We start from the raw sequence: 16,755 nt of genomic DNA on the forward strand, positions 1-16,755 counted from the left end.
TAGAAGGAAAACCCAAAACATAATGCCTCCAGCCATGGCTATACACAGCATGCAGGCATTAAAAACGCAAATACAGGGAGGCTAAATTCCAATTATTCTTAAGTGAGAGTGAATCTGGGTTGGTTTTACTGAAGAAGAGGATGGGGATGAAGAGTGACAGAGAGTTGGCCTGTTTACTGTTGGACAGGTAGGCAATGATGATCAGCTTAGTTAGCTTTCTGAAGTATCGGCTTTTCCATTACACCAAATGTAATGTTCCCACATTAGTCCAGTAGCTTGTAGTGTATATACAAGCTGTGTATGGAAAAGGGGCCAAACTGTTTACAAACAGTATCCAAAAATCCCTGCATATTTTACCCATAATACCTTTTTTCTCATCACTCAGTTCTAATTTTGCATCTGTCCATTAGGCAATGTGTAAAACACTATGTTTTCGTGTGATTGTAATTGTTTAATGTGTGCGTGCACTGTATGTATATATATTTATTTGAAGATATTCTCGCTCAGGGGAGGGTTAAGATGGTTTACACCCCTGGCGGCCTCCCCTGGCTGCTGCCGCAGACAGACAAGAGACCTGGATGAATCGGCTATTGTTTGGGGTGCATGTGGCATATACGTCAGGGGACAGGGTAACCAGAGACAGACCCTCTCTACATCCCCACCAGGGAGCTGAGCCAGAGAAACTCTAGTCACGTTCAAATAAATTCTTTCCTGTCCAAATTGACACCCTTCCGTTGCCATGGTGTGGCTTTGGTTTAGTTTACAGTAATTTGGAGTCTGGGTGGCACAGGAATGTGGTGAGGGACAGAGGCTTATGGTGCACTTAAGATGACTTACGCGCTCAAATTATGGGGTGGGTTTCCAACACTTATCACTTTTCACATAAGAGGTATACCTGCTGCTAGAATGGAGCAGGTATTTATTTAAAATGGGTTAAATATAAATTGTCAAGAAAGCCAGACTCCTGCTCTGTTGAAATTTATATCTCTCTTAGCTCCTGCTCTGTAATAGAGGCTTAACTATTCATCACTCTCACAAGATAATTATTGACCTATTGATCCATAATTCTTTATAAATGTCAGTGTTGGTCTGCGTTGGTTAAAAAGGCTCAGACTGAAGGTTGAATTTTCTTACTGCCTCTTTTGTCACTGCCATCTAATACAGTGATATGTAGTTGGACTAAAGGGCCATTAAATAACCCACTTTAAGGCAGGTTTAACTGAAGGTGCTAACCTCATGTGAAACATAACTACTTCATGTCCACAATCAAGCAGATCCTATTTGAAGCTGCCTTGAAGCTGAGCCAAACTCATTCCCAGCCAATACATCTGCTCTTAATAAAAATCAATAATCAACCTCATCAAACCAAAAACATCATGCGTTGTGTGTGTAGTTTGCACCAGGTGTAGTATAGACTGCCCCACAGCAGGAGTGAACCTTCATATGCTCACGAACAGTAAAACTGACGGACTCAGTTTTGGTCAATTTCAAACAATGACAGACCAACATGTGGTGCAGTCTTCATTTTAAACAGGCAAGATCTAATAAACGTTTCCCGTGTACACAGGGAAGACAGACACATGGTGTTCATAAGCGACATTATGCTCGCCCTGCTAAAAGGTAATGGAATCCCCACTGCACAGAGAAATTAAATACACACATGGACATATGCACACATCCGCAGTCAGATCTCTCTTACCCTCACTGTCTCTGTTTCTTTGTCTCTTCTACACTTTTCTCCCGTCGTATACTCATGCTCTGGATTGTCAGCACTCCTTCTGAAATCCTGTTTTAATGTAAAAACCTGTATTCAAGTGGGAGATGAGGCAGGTCAGGAATGTGGCTGTTATTTAAGTCAGTGTCCATCTTTCTTGCTATAGGTAAAGACAGGGTAAGTAAGGACTGTCAGCACAGTATCCCTACTAATGACATGCATTTACCAATGCAGGAAGCAGTGTGGCCTTTATGTAGCAAGGCACAAAGTAATGGTGTGGAGGTCAGGGTGGTGGATAGGCATGTAGCACGTCTGACTTTCATGCAACAGACAGGAGTTTCCATCTTGTCTCAAACCTGCAATAAACATTAACCTTTTTATGAAGCATAACGAGCCCAAACAGTAACCAAACGTTGTTTCTGGCGTACCCGTTCCCTATCTGAAACATATGTCCCTGAGCTTAAAGGAATACTTCACCCCCCAAATGATCATTTGTCTATCAATAACTCACCCTGTGTTATGCTGAATTCAGGAGGAAAATGTTTTTCCTCACATGCCTCCACTGTGAACAAAATTCCAAAAGTCAACTTGTTCACAGCTTTTGCAGTATAATCCAAATTTGATTTATCCAGTCGTATGTTCCGAGACATGAACTTCTGCAAAAACCTTACTATTTAAAACACCTCTGCATAAACAGCGCAGATGCACTATTCGTCTGTGTGTAGGACTCTTTCTGCTACAGTGTGTGAGGTTTGAGTGAAAATGAATGTATTTGGGAAGTGCAGGACTGCATAAATGAGGCTTGGATTTTGCTGTTGTTAAACATGGCTGCCTTTCACTTCATTTAATCAAGAATTTTCCCTGTTTGTCGATGGTTCGTTCATCATGGAGGCATGTGACAAAACCATGTTCTCCCTGAATTCAACATTACACAGGGTGAGTAGCTGAAGTATCCCTTTCATCATGCTATGCTCGCAAAGTGCAGATAATATATAAAGTGAGAATTTTCAAAACATTGGATATAATCCAGGGTTTTTCAGAATTGCTAAATATCAACATTATTGTCTGGTAATAGGGTTGGGACCACCAAACTCAAACATAATTCTAAACGGACCAACAGGTAAATTATTTCCTTGTTAATGGCAGGGAGGGTAAAAAGCATCATATCACATCCTACCAATGAGCAGTGAAATTTCATCTGCACTTGCCAAAAGGTCCAATAGCTGGTACACTATCATAGAATATTTGGGATGATTTGTTACACTGAGGTGTCCTCAGTCAACCTTGGATCGGAATATTTTAGTACTAAAAATCAATATATGGGTGAGAATTACAATTCTGCAGTTATTGAAAAAGTCCCTAATGAAAGACCTCAAACAAGTGCTTCCAATATGCAAATCTACTGTTGTATATCAGCCGCCAACCAATTGAGCATACCCAAAAGTTCTGTTAGGCCAAGCGCACCCAAAGACCACCTAAGAGAACACCGTCCCTTTATTTCAAGCTCTGTCTGCTGTAAGCCTCCAACACTGCAGCTCCAGTTACATTGAGCATGTGTCATACCCCATCGCTCCCATGAGGTCAAAGAGTGTGTCCCAGCCTTCTTTGAAAAGCCTTGGTTACAGGGATACTGTAACAATTTTCAACCATGTATCATAACAGTGTGGGTAGTATGTGTAAATGAACTGTGTTTTTCAGTTACATGTTTTAGCTTACTGTTAAACTGTAATCTGAGATTGTTTGTTACCAGCCTGCCGCCAAATTTCTTATGTCAAAATGGACAAACTTGTGTTACGTCATCCATCAGCTGGAGCATTTGTTGGTCCCATGCGGTGCAATGCACTTTGATAGTTGTAGGCTTATTACCTCTTGTGCAAAGGCAAATGCCACAGTCCTTTTTCTCTGTTTTCCCTGGTCATATAGATCCAATTTCAAAAGTATTTACATCTTACTACAGCACAGACACTCAAGCTTTACAAAGAGACCATCTTTCCAGCAGTGAAATACTTCTTTAAACAAGGTAGTGGAGAGTTGACCAGGCACTTCCCTTCAGTATAGTATTCAAATTGAGTCATGCTGTCCAATGCAGTGGTTATGTTTTCCAGTCGCATATTACTGTGAAAATTAAAGCAGTCTGACTTCACGCTCAGAAATCCTATGTAGCAGGGGAACAAGTAAAGGCCAGCTATGCTTCAGTCTGCCACTAACCCCAAACTGTTTCCAATGTCTGGAAGCAGGCTCCCAATGGAAGAGCTCATCAAAAAACAGCGTTCTCCAGATGAGAACTACTCCACAATCCAAACCATCTTCCATCTCCAACTGCAGAGCGCTGACGATGTCTGCAACACGGACCACTGGGGTTCCTATTGGTTTTTATGACAGACTAGGCCAAATGTCAGTGTTTATAAAGGCGGCCTATTATCATTATTACCATTGCGTACTTCCATATGTAGCTGCCCTGGCCATGACCGCTTACAACCTGATTATTACAATAAATCTCTCCAGAAACAGGACACAGAGCAGTTAGTTTCTTTATGGCCAATGGTCCTTTTTCCAAGGCTGATCACCACATCGAACAAAAGATCAAATGTGCAGTGAGCGCAAGGCCGGAACAGTTAATCTCTCTATTTGAAAGACAGAAAACATCTCAAGTCAATAAAACACTAAAGTAATGAAGTGTAGAGTTCACGGTGTGCCAGTGGAACAATCTGGCCTTGGGGTGTGCGACAACAAGGCCGGGTTAGGTCCACAACAGTTAAAGTTGATGCTGGAACATGAAGTAAAGCTGGACGACTCTGATATATGCTAGCAGGAAGAAATACACAGTGCTGACTGGCTGCTGGGAGATGAAGTGCTGAAGGAACAAGGCTGTTGTTTTTGTGCCTGCAGTCTTGAAGGGAAAGAGGGGTATAATCCGAACACGTGTGGAAACTTGCTGTTTTACTTCATTCTCCTTCAGCGTCCTTTTTATATAACCTGCTTTAATGTACGCTACACGGAGATCCAAGTGGAGACACCCAATAGAGAAATTCCAAGGTAGCAGCGGCATTAAATCAACTGTGCAGACAATCTTCAAACACACACGCGGGGTGTTAAAAGGTCATGTCACCCAGTTCTGCAGGGGACAAAATATCTTTGATCTCAAACTGTCTTTGATAAATATTTTTAGGTCATTCTCAGATTCCCTGGTCTGGACAGGACCGCACAAAATTACTACATTTATCAAAAATAATCTTCAAGTGCAACAACACCTTTCTTTCTCACTCTGTCCCCCACTATAGGCCTGATCCTCTCTCTTTGATGAATACCTGATACTAATCTTTTGCAACTTACAGCAGAGTGAGGATAGCACCGCGAGTGTGTGTTAGGTGCAGGGGGAAGTTAGCAAAGATATAGGCCAGTAAAACAGCAGACGTTATTAAAAAAAAAAAAAACTAAAGAAAAACACTTGACCTGGCCTTGGAGAAGATATATAACCCCTCTGTTCTCCTCTACTTTACTGGAGGACTAAACCAAAATGGCACAAGGCTTAGAGAGGGCGCAGCGAGCTGTGTGCATATTTGCATTTTTGCACACGGTTTGAGTTAATGACAATGTGTGTATCATTTTTATCTTGAGCCATTGCCTGAGTCTTTTGTGATGGTGGGTGGGAGCCAAGGCCTGGCTCCGCTGCTCCATGTAGGATCTGGCTCTGTTTACCTAGTCCTGATGGAGTCCAGATGGGCTTCCTATGACTCTCCTTCACAGGCTTGCTGAGTCTTGACCACTGATTCCAGCAGCCGGGCAGAGTTGGGCGGATCGTCTCTGGATGGGCAAGAGAGAACACAGGTGGTTCTTAATTGGGATGGAAGAGATGGCTGATGTTCCGTCATGGCAAAGCTGGATATCAACTGCAGTGTGAAGGCCAGGGAGGGATGGAAAGAAGTGATCCACCATAGGAAGTCACATAGAACTAGACTTCACTCCTCTGTAATGTGAGGCTATACTGATAGAGACCTGGCAGCCTCAGCGACATTGATAATGCAAAGTACTGAGCTTTGAATGATACATTAAATGCATAAAATTATCCTGCACTGCAACTTTTTTTCACAGACCGTAAAACAGCATTTTCTTTAAAGGCTACGCACGACTTGTTGTGAGCCAGGTTTCACACTCTTTATGGTTAGCCTCAAAAGGAAACCAGGCCTTCCTCTCTGCCACAGAGAAGACAGGGGGGCTTCAGGGGAAAATAAGCCCTTGGGCATAATGCATAGATGGTCTCCGGCCCAGTTTCTCTCTATGGAAAAGCACTCCTAAGCCTTCAGGGTAATAGCTTCCATGTGCACAGCCGAAATACTCCGTACAAAACTCTAATAACAACATGGAAAAAGACTCATGTTATTGCATTGCATGTCATAATCTTCAAAGGCTGACACTTCAGTTTGTCTGAGATACACCTCTGGTGACTGCTGAGGCTATAACGTCAGGTCTGTTTAGATATGTCACAGAGAGCCCCTCATCACTCTCTCTCTCTCATGCACAAGCACACACAACACAGACGCACACTGTACTGTATACTGTATGAGTTTTACAATGTGATTTTATGGTGTTTTAAGCAGGGTGTCATCTAGCTCCTTTATATTCAAGAGAAGGCCAACATCTCTGCAGCCGATATCTCCAACAATCAGCAACTCACACCAACAGAATCTAGATTTCTATATTGATAAATACAGGGGTGGACAGTAACAAAGTATATTTACTGGAGTACTGTGCTTAAGTACATTTTTCAGGTTTTTCTTTGGAAATGTGTGTCTCTTATCCACTACATTTGAAAGACAAATATTTTACTTGACTATAGACTACATTGCTATGAAGTTTCCTCTTACTGGTTACTTTGAAGCACAGCTTTGAAGTGAACCCATGGATTTTCTTTTTTAAAATGCAATGGGCCATTAGCTGTGTTCATCACAGGAGAAAGTTCAATCACAGTAAACTCTTCCTTCTATGCCTGTCAGTCAGCTTCAAAGTGCTTGCTGCAGTTTTTGAACCGTTCAGTCGCAACTTGGCGGTGGTAATGACGGCAGATGAAGATGATTCCTCACCGCCAGAGCACCCATGGCCATGTCTGGAGTCCATGTTTGAGATTTTTTTAAATAGAGACAGATTCATATTGTTTTATTTCTGTTTTTATCATGAACAAGCTGCATGACTGCGCACAAAAATTCACCGTCCAACCCAAAATAGCATGTTGAGGTGTAAACATTCGTATAATTACAGATAAACATTTTAAACAAATTCATCTGTGATTGTAGTAGGTGCAGTTTTTATGCTATGGTTGGTCAAATGAGTCATGAGTTTCTACAAATGTATTGTGAAGACTTTGTTCACCACTGGATAAACAGTACTACAGAAAATTATTTTAACTTTAAATTTTTGACTTTGGGGTGAACTGTCCCTTTAAAACACATGCATAATGACACACCCAGGTCAGAAAATATACATTTTCTCTATGGGAACTGCCTCTAATATGCATGTATTAACATACAGTAGATGTTATTCTAAATCAGTACTGACATGGGTTATAGTACTGCACAATAGAATACATTACTGTACATATCTTGACTTGACTGGCCTTTGGAAAAGAGTCAATACATAAACCCAGCTCTGTGTCAAAAGACTACCTGTGATTACAGGCTGAAAGCTGGAATGGATACAGCAGCTCTGTAACAAATAAAACAAGTTTTTCATTTGTGACAGATGTGATGGAATTGAAACGTGTCCAAATCAAATGAAAACACACCCTGACTTTGATACCACAAGTCCTCACTTTGCACCCAACCTATTGCTTCGCCACAGGCTGTTACTGTTGCTGATGTCAGTGTTACCAACTATTGATACGAGAGATAGAGCACACATTCACGAGCTTATGCTTACATCAAGTGTGTAAACAGAGCAGGGACTGTGCAAAAGCATACACATACAGAGCAGGAAGTTCAACACGGACACACACACACGCACTTTATTTTGAAATCAAACTGGCCTTGAAACCTGAGATCACTGGTCAACTTCCACGCACTGTCAGTAGGGAGACATGTGCAAGGTAAACACCTACAAATATGCACATGCACGTGTGCTCGATTAAATATCACTGATTGCACGCCGCTACTTCCCCATGAATGGGCCCCGCGGACACCTCTCTGCTCAGTGTGATTTCTCCACACTCTCACCAGCCCTGACAACAAAGACCATGCTGACAGTAATCCAGATTACACTGGCCTGAGCCAGGTCAGTGTGCGGAACATATACTGAGGCTTGTCAGCAGGGTCCTTGACTGCTGTACAGTTCGGTTCCTTCCCACAGTTTTACTTACAGCTGAAAATTTTTGTGACACCACTAATGCACATAAATGTTTGATTTCTGAAAGCAAAAATTAAACCTCTGGGTTTAACGTTGGCCTGTGAACACTTTCAGCACAGAGCTGAAAATGACTGCAGCCTCAGTTTGGATGCGTATCATACAATGGGATTGGGGGCAGACAAATGGTGTTTATTGCATTCATGTGGTGACAGACACTGTCTTTATTTGTGTGTGCGTTGAATAAATGCATGAGCATAGTAAGTACATGTGCCACACAACTGTCCTGACCCCACATTTTAATGAGCGTGTAATTAATTTATGGCAAGATGGGGTTCACAGAGAAAAGGAACTTGAGTTTTCGATGACAACCGTGACTGTGTTTGACCTCTTAAACCCCATCGAGGTCCTCACATGTGGCAGCACTTTCTGCACATCCAGATTGCATCCTTGTCAAAAGAGCACTATTAAAGGGCTGTCATTGTTTAAGGACCAATCAAGAGTAAGAACTGGCACGAGCTGATAGTTTGTGGGCTCGATGGGGGCAAAGTTACAGATGGTTTATTAATCTGTAGAGTCCCATCATAACAAAAGACACTTTGTTGTTGTTGTCACTTCATTTTCCTGAACGGATGATGTCAGAGTGTGAGACTGCAGTCCATTGTCCAGCCAAACCCACATCTGTGACAGCATAAGGCATCCAGAGCCATCACTCCTCTCCTCTGCTCCCCCCAAAAACAACCCGTGTTCACCAGTCATAAAGTCAAAGTGACAGACAGTTCTAGTACGAGTCGTGCCCAAGACTAAAGGAAGGAACAAAACCAATAAGTGTAATTGCAAAGGCATTCCACGATTTAATTGCATACACGGACATTTATATGTGTCACCATTTAAGCCAGATGGAGAAAGGAGGCAAGTGGTGCTGACACTTTCCATGAGTCCCCTTTATTACTTAACACCCATGTGCCGAGACACTCACCCCAAACTCACTAGGCTGGCTTGCAGCGGAGACCTGAGCGGCTGCCCAGGTCTTTATATGAATGATGCGTAAATGGATATCCACTCTTAATGCTCAACAGTTACACGAGCAAACACAGACCTTCAGTCAACGGTAGTCTTTCTCACATACTGATGTCCCTGTTGAGCCCTCTTTCATCCATATTGGACTATTTGTCTTTTCTTTCCATTTCCCTGGCTCTGCCTCATGTAAAAAGATCATCTGGCATGAATATGGCATGAATCCACTCCAAATTTTTTACTTCAGTGATTGTTATTCCAAAATCTGACAGATGACAAAAATGCTGCACTCACTCACCCACCCACCTTCAGCATTATGGCATGGATATTTCTGCACTGGCAGGTATAGATCCCTTGTGGCTACCTCTGCCTCTACCTCTTACATAACCTGCTGTCATGCTGCTCCAGGAATATTTGTTAAAAATGCTGCGAGCCATTGGACTACTGTAGCTGTGGAATGAACGGCGGTGTCCAGGTGCACTCAGTCCCCCTCCTGTCTTCAAGGACAACTACATCACCATCGTTCTCCCAGATAATAATGGAATGATCGGATCTTCCTGAGCCACCAACCTGACTCCAAATTCCATCTGTAGGAGAATAGAGAAGGTATTGTTCCTTTAACACTCCAAAACAAACGTAGTAGGCGATCTACCCTCCGCAGTCCACTCTCAAATATGTCTGACATTTTGTCCTAAAACAGCCAATAATCACAAAAGTTCATTCTCTTGGATTTTGACCTCAGCGAGCGGGTCATTCTCGCTTTCCCTGATTTATATATTCTCTCCCTGCATTTTTTCTTCATTTAAACTCTGCCCCACTCCTTCACACATTCCCTTTGGCTCTTCAATAACAACAGCACTGAATGGTTTAACACACCCTGGTCAAGGTCAAGCAACGCCCAGCGATCACTGATGACCTTCACAGCAGCTGCAAATGCGAGTGCTTTAACAAACACTCAGGGTCAGAGATGCGCTGACTGCCTGACCCCGGCTATCAGTGAGACATGAATACATAGACATGCTCTTGTATGCAAATACGCATGCCAAGTCATCTGTGTTGATCCAGCACTGACGGGCAAACAACAGATAGTCATGGACAGATGAGTGCGCCACACCCCCACCTCTGAAAATATACACTCCACTGCTCCGTATTTCTGACAGGTAGTAAGAGGTCCGTCAAAGCCCAGATGTTAACGTGAAAAAGGATTGTTTTTATACCTAACTGAGATCATGTTATAAAAGCAGCTTAAAATGGGGACCATGAATGGAAAAGCTGAGTGAATTAGGAATGGCATCCATCCAGGCCTTCTGATGTGTGAATAAGTGGAACTTGAATCTGAAAATGGAGTTCAGCAAGTTCAAACACAAATGAAGACGGATTAGGCTTATTACAAACATACCAGCGTGTCTTTACAGTGAAAATGCAAACTCAAACAAGTATGATACACTGCTATGTGTCTTTCGTCAACTATAATGGCATTTTCTTCATGGGTATGAAATCAGCAAATGTAGTGGCCTGGTAACAGAAATTCCACGGTGTGTTTTTAAAGTGAGGACATGCCTCAAGTGAATCATTTGAAGCTTCATGAAATGATGTCATGAGCGAAAGGTCAGAGCAGGTCACGTCAGGAACAACAGAGGCCCCTTTTTAGAGCAACACTGGATGACAGATGGGGCAATAAATACATGGGAAATATCAATTTCCAACTGTCCAATAGGAGACGTTTTATTAGAGATTTGTTTATAAGAGATAAAACAGCCCACCTTAATGTGCTGCGAGAATCGTCCCTAGTTTGAACTCATAGTCCAGTGTACTGCCAGTACAATCCTGCCAACACAAGCTTCAAACCTGCCAATACAAGCCAAGAAATTTCCCTTGAGTGTCAAAGTTGGAAAGTGTGACAATGGACTGACAGTAGGGGGACAATGGAAGAACTGTGGTTCCAGAAACAATAGGACAAAAATGTTTTGGGAAAATGTTTTGGGATCATACACAATGCAGAGATACGACTGCGGTGTTGTGGTGGGATCTTGGTGGAGGGATAACCATCGGGAGAGAGAAAGAGGGAGAAGCCGTGCAGTGCGTCTGAATATACTGGAGCAGTGTATCAGAGCGAGGACGAAGTGCAGAGCCTCGTAAATCTACAGACACATTCAGAGAACTTAAGAAAGCCCAGGTGTCCCCTGCACCCGAAGCATGCACACACAGCGGCTATTTGACCTACAGCAGATCACACAAAACTCTTTATGTGACATATATATATGACATTATACGGCATGTGAACTACATTTCGGATAGTTTCTTGGAAAATGCAACGGCATAAAAATGTCAAAATAGTGAGATAATGCGGTCAGAAGAATCTAAAGGTTTTTAACACTCATTATCAGCCAAGTGATATGAAATAAACTTGCAACAGTGTATATGAAGGGTCCATTAAATTGTTTCTGTTTTGTTTGTATGCATGCATGCGTGTGTGTGTGTGTGTGTGTGTTGCCATGGCTGCCATTAAGGATATTAAACACAAACTGATTAGATGCTGGCAACATTTTGACACAGATACTGCTGCGAAATTACACAGAAATATCCCCCGCTGTTCAGACTCATTCATCTACTAAAGATGTTTACTTCATTATTATCAGTTTTTACCATTATTTCCCTATTACGGCTTGTGTACATAATGGCGTAATTGACAGAAACTGAACACTGTTCAAGGTTGTTAGAGGAACAAAAATGTGGAAATTTTTTCCTCCCCTCTAATGTTGACAAAGGTCACGATGACTGATAAAGACATTATGTTTGCACGAACAAAATTAATGAAGTAAAGAAACAAACAAAGAATTGGAGAGTCACAACTGCTGGTACTCTCAAGACAAAATTCCAACTTAATCCCAACTTCCCTTTCTGCTGTCATGCATCATAAGTGCATTTGGCTGTGGGTAGCAAAGCTGTTACTAATTGATCTCCTTCTCTCTCTGCCATTTTTTTCCAGTCTCTCCTTAAAGACATTTGTCACACTCATCTTTTTTTAATATGTATATGTAAATATATTCAGAGGTCTGTTACATAAAGCTGCAGCAGGTGACTTTTATTAAAATAACTTTGTGTCATATTTGCTGAAGCCTCCACTATATTTTGAAACAAGTACATGAGTCAGATAATCTGCAAAAAAAAATAAAAAAATTATGTCCCTTCTTTTCCAACTGCTTCCAGTGGCATTTGCTAGAATCTACTGTGGCGCATCAAAAGCAGCCAATCGGAGTTGAGGAGTCTCTGACGCAGCTGTCAATCATGTCAAGTGCTGCTCGTGAGCTGCAGTCAAACTGTCAAACTAGGCATTCTGTTACTGTGCTCTCAGAATCATACATAGAGTTCTGTTTAGCTGTAAAATAATAGAGTTTGTAATCTGGCCACCATATTGGATACAGTCGAGTCGACCAAATTACAAGGTCACAAACTTTCTCATTTTACAGCTTAACAGTTCTACAATATGTTTCTGAGAATATTTGAGAATTAGGCAATACAGTAACAGAATATTTATACATATTTGATCAGCGCTGCCTAGTTTGACAGTTTGACCACAGCTCACGAGCAGTAGTTGACTTGATAGCTGCGCCTGAGACTCCTCGCCTCTGACTGGCTGTTTTTGGTGTGGCGAATACCACTGGAAGCAGTAGGAAGAGGGAGGAGGGACATGATTTATTTCACAGATTATCTGTCTCATATCTGTCAGAATACAGTTCAGCAAATATGACACAAAGTTATTATCATTACAGTTACAAACTACATAACAGACTTCTAAATATATTTAGAGGCGACGAGCAGCTGCGTTAGAGACTCGTGCGGTAAGACCATTAGAAGTGCCACAAGGCAATAGAGTCGGCAGAGGAATATGATTTTTTCACTCATTTAGGACTGTGTGAATATGGTAGTTTTAGCAAATATGACACAAAGTTATTTCTTTATAAATGACCATCTACAGCTTTAAGGGTTAGCGGTGGGACGATTGAGGAAATGACCATGATAACGTGACGCTGATGGGGTAATAACCAGGTCCTTACAGGTAATGACCAGGTCCTCTTGAGTCTCAACCCCTCCCTGTCACAATGTGTTGTGCTGAAGTGTAGTTTGGGGTAGAGAGAGGCATGACTGTCCATCTGGGTTTCAAGAAGTTTTATGCTTATGCAGGAGTGAAACCAAAACACAGCATGAAGACACAGTCAGCTAGAACACATTCAGACAGGATTCATTGTGTCCCCCGGCCACTTGCTGAAACTCATCCAAGGCTTTGACAGTGGAAAAAAAAGCACCATATGTGTGCTGAATGTCTACCCCCTTGTGGACAAATGAAATATTGCTCAGCTATGCACAGTATACCATGAGCCAGAGGGGAATTTCTGATGCAGGACAATAAAATAAAGAAAACCAAAAAACTGGATTGAAAACTAAATCCCATTTAATGTTGAATAAATAATATAAAATAACCTGGCAAAGATGCAGAGGTGCAGTTGGTTCAACATAGATGTGAATGTCAAGGTATGTGAATCCTCCAATCCCTACTTCCCTGCCCTGCCCTCGCTGTTTTTGTGAATACAACTGTCAGGTTAATCTTCATCAACCTGAGACAAACCTGTGGTTTGACTGTTCATGCCAAGCAACATCGAAAAACTGTAAAGGCTGCCAACTCAAAGCCCTAAAGGCCTTACTGTAGGCAGAGCAGCAATGTGCAGTGAACCTTCTAACCCTCAGCTGCAGAGAAATCACACTAGTATTGCTGTCACCACAATGTGCTAACTTAAGACTGCTATTCCAAGTTTAGCAGACGTACCCCCACTCTCTCTTTCATGCACACAAACATACACTGTTTGCTTTATTCACCTCTCACTTCCTCTTCCTATTAGTCTCACGGAGATTGAAGTTGGCACACAAAGCTCCACCAGGGAAAGGAGATAGGAAGGGAGATTTCTCTGCAACCGATCCTGAACTCTGATAGGCCTTTCCATGCAGACTGGGAAAGATTTAGTCTCTTAGGAACAAGACTAGAGAGACACGAGCAGTTTAGTACATCATGATGCTGTATGTCGGAGCAGAACAGTTTGGATGCCTTTGGCGATGTGGTTTAAACTCTGATACTGATCTGAGAGCTGTTGCTTACATAGTGAATCACCATGGCACAGTCTTGGCACGGCAGTACCGATTAACCAAAGTATCCTCTTGACACCTGTTTCTCTTTGCTAGGATGTATCTGATTTGCGTTTTCATTCTTTAAAATGGATGGAGAGGGTTTTTTTTTTTTTTTCAGTTTTAAATTATATCTTCAAACAGCAAATAATGCACATGCACACCAAAATAAGTAAAAGTAAAATTTTGGATTTAGGGGGATATATTGGCAGAAATGGAATACCAATGGAATATAATAATAATAACTATGTTTTCTTTCGTGTAAAATCACCTGAAAATAAGAATTAGAATGAACTGTTTATACCTACATAGGGAGCAGGTCTTCGTCTACAGAGTCCACCATGTTACTCCACCATGTTTCTACAGTAACCCAGAACAGACTAACCAAACACTGCCTCTAGATAGTATCGGAACAGCATCGGAAAAACACTGATTTTTAAATTTTAAACTGATTTATTCAGTGTTTTTACAGCTTTTAATCACCCAGTCCTTTTTGTATTGGTTGAAATCACTTGGCCCAGAAACAAGAAAACCTCTGCGGATAATTTGGCTCCTGGTAAAAACCTCCTGACCAACGAACACTGAAGGAATTCTAATCGGGAGAAGTTTCAGCTGGTTGCAATCTGTAATCCTCACCATTAGACGCCACTTAACCTCTCTAAATCTTACACAGTGTTTCTTTAGGTTGTTATACATTCAAGTTGCTCCCGTCCTAGTTTAAAAATGAATGTAGGGAGCAGTTTAACTGTGCGATCAATGGAGTGGGGCACACAGATGATACAAAATAAACGTCATTCCAAAAACATATTGCAAAGAATCGTTTTGTGTTTCAGCATCTTGCTTTAATCAGAGGCAGACAGATTCCAATCATTGGCCATTAAACCCCTCTCTCTTAGGACAGATGTGCAAGTGGTGCCATTCATCATGCAGACAGGGCAAATAATACTGTCGTTCTTAGAAAGCTGATGTCTATGTAACGTCCTTTTTATGACTCATATACATTTGTAACTTCTCTTAAGAGACAAAAAAAGAAAGATTAAACTCAAAGCTCAAATAAAACCAAAGATCCTGTGTGGTCAGGCACTGAGATCAAGGATCATTCCAACGATAATCATTAGCAAATGAGCCAAACAAAATTTGGGTGTAGCTATGATTCAATTCAAAGTAGACACCATTAAGAGAAACCAGCGTGGGTGGATTAAACATTTGTGTGAGCATTTGAGTATATGTGAACTTCTGTGTCTCTGTATGGCAGTATGGATACCTGTTATCCAGTGCCAGTGCTGTGAACCCCAACACAGCACTGGCACTGGATAACAGGCACCCCAGGGGATCGGGGCCCCCGCCAGAGCTTACAGCAACTCTGAAAGCAAAACACATAAATAACAACAAGAATAATTACCATCACCATCCCCGTTTTGCAGCAAACTTGCACAGCAACCACACCAAGCACAGCGAGGGAGACGTGGGATCTGGGGATCTTGGAGCAAATCAAAACCAACACTCTCTTTCCTAGGAAGGTCCCAGGGCCTTTGTTATCTGCCTTCAAACCAGTATGATTCATCAGCTGTGTTATGGATGTTATTGTTGGCGCGGCGATGGGTTCTTCTCATAACCCCAGAAGTACAGCAGAGATAAATGCCTTCTACATCACTGTATCCCCATCCACCTGACATTTATGAGCAGTATTTGTGTTGATCATTTCATAACAGCTTGAGCAGGTGGAGCCCTTTCATTCTCCATACTGAGGGTGCTTTACATCAGCCATAAAGGGATGAAGCCACCTTTCCACATCCTATACCCCATCCCCCCACCCGACACGTACAAAGAATGCCACTTGCTGTCAATCATTTTAACTGACCCGGCCTCTCATATCCCACAAACCCAATCATCAGTGATTGTCAGATGGCAGGTCTATAAAGCCTGGTGTTTACCCCGTCTAGACAGACTGGGGGACTGGCAGCCATGGGCACCTGAGTAGTATATTGCACCCAGTTTAACCACAGATGAGAGCTCCACTGTCATTTAACACCATAAATCAGCCCCCTCGCACATGAACAGCCTATAAGGGTTGGGGTGTTGAGAAACCAATTTGAAGAGTAATCTGAAAACAATGTTTGAAAGCGCAAGAAGCTCAGCGAAGGAATTCCCTTTTGATCAAACACATTAGTGCACTTGATTCCTGAGGCTAAACAGTGCAGTGCAATAAATCATCAGGATGAAGCCACAGTATAGTTTCTGTGGTTCCTATACCATGTTGTGTTAGCATGCCCGGTAAACCAGCTTCATGAATAAAGTGAGACAAGGCAGAATTGTCTTGGAGAAACAGAAACTCTTTATCAATCCTGCTTCACAGGAGCAAACATTGCACTAAGGTAAACAGTTATCTGAGCAAATAAGAATAGTTCTTGCTTGCGCTCTCCTCTCCAAAAAACAAATATTATTTCCCCCCTTCAACTGGCCAAGCGCTGACAGAGACACACTGTACTAGGCCTCTCCTCAGTGTTTCCAGC

At 42.0% G+C, this 16,755-nt stretch overlaps 1 protein-coding gene across 1 annotated transcript in view; it reads right to left on the minus strand.

Moving 5' to 3' along the window:
• The window catches only part of znf469 (zinc finger protein 469), a 241,555-nt gene that overhangs the window by 185,558 nt on the left and 39,242 nt on the right, over positions 1-16,755 (minus strand). The gene's annotated exons all lie outside the window — the stretch shown is intronic.

This window comes from Epinephelus lanceolatus, chromosome 5 (assembly GCF_041903045.1).
Source record: "Epinephelus lanceolatus isolate andai-2023 chromosome 5, ASM4190304v1, whole genome shotgun sequence".
In the NCBI taxonomy this organism is placed as follows: Eukaryota; Metazoa; Chordata; class Actinopteri; order Perciformes; family Serranidae; genus Epinephelus; species Epinephelus lanceolatus.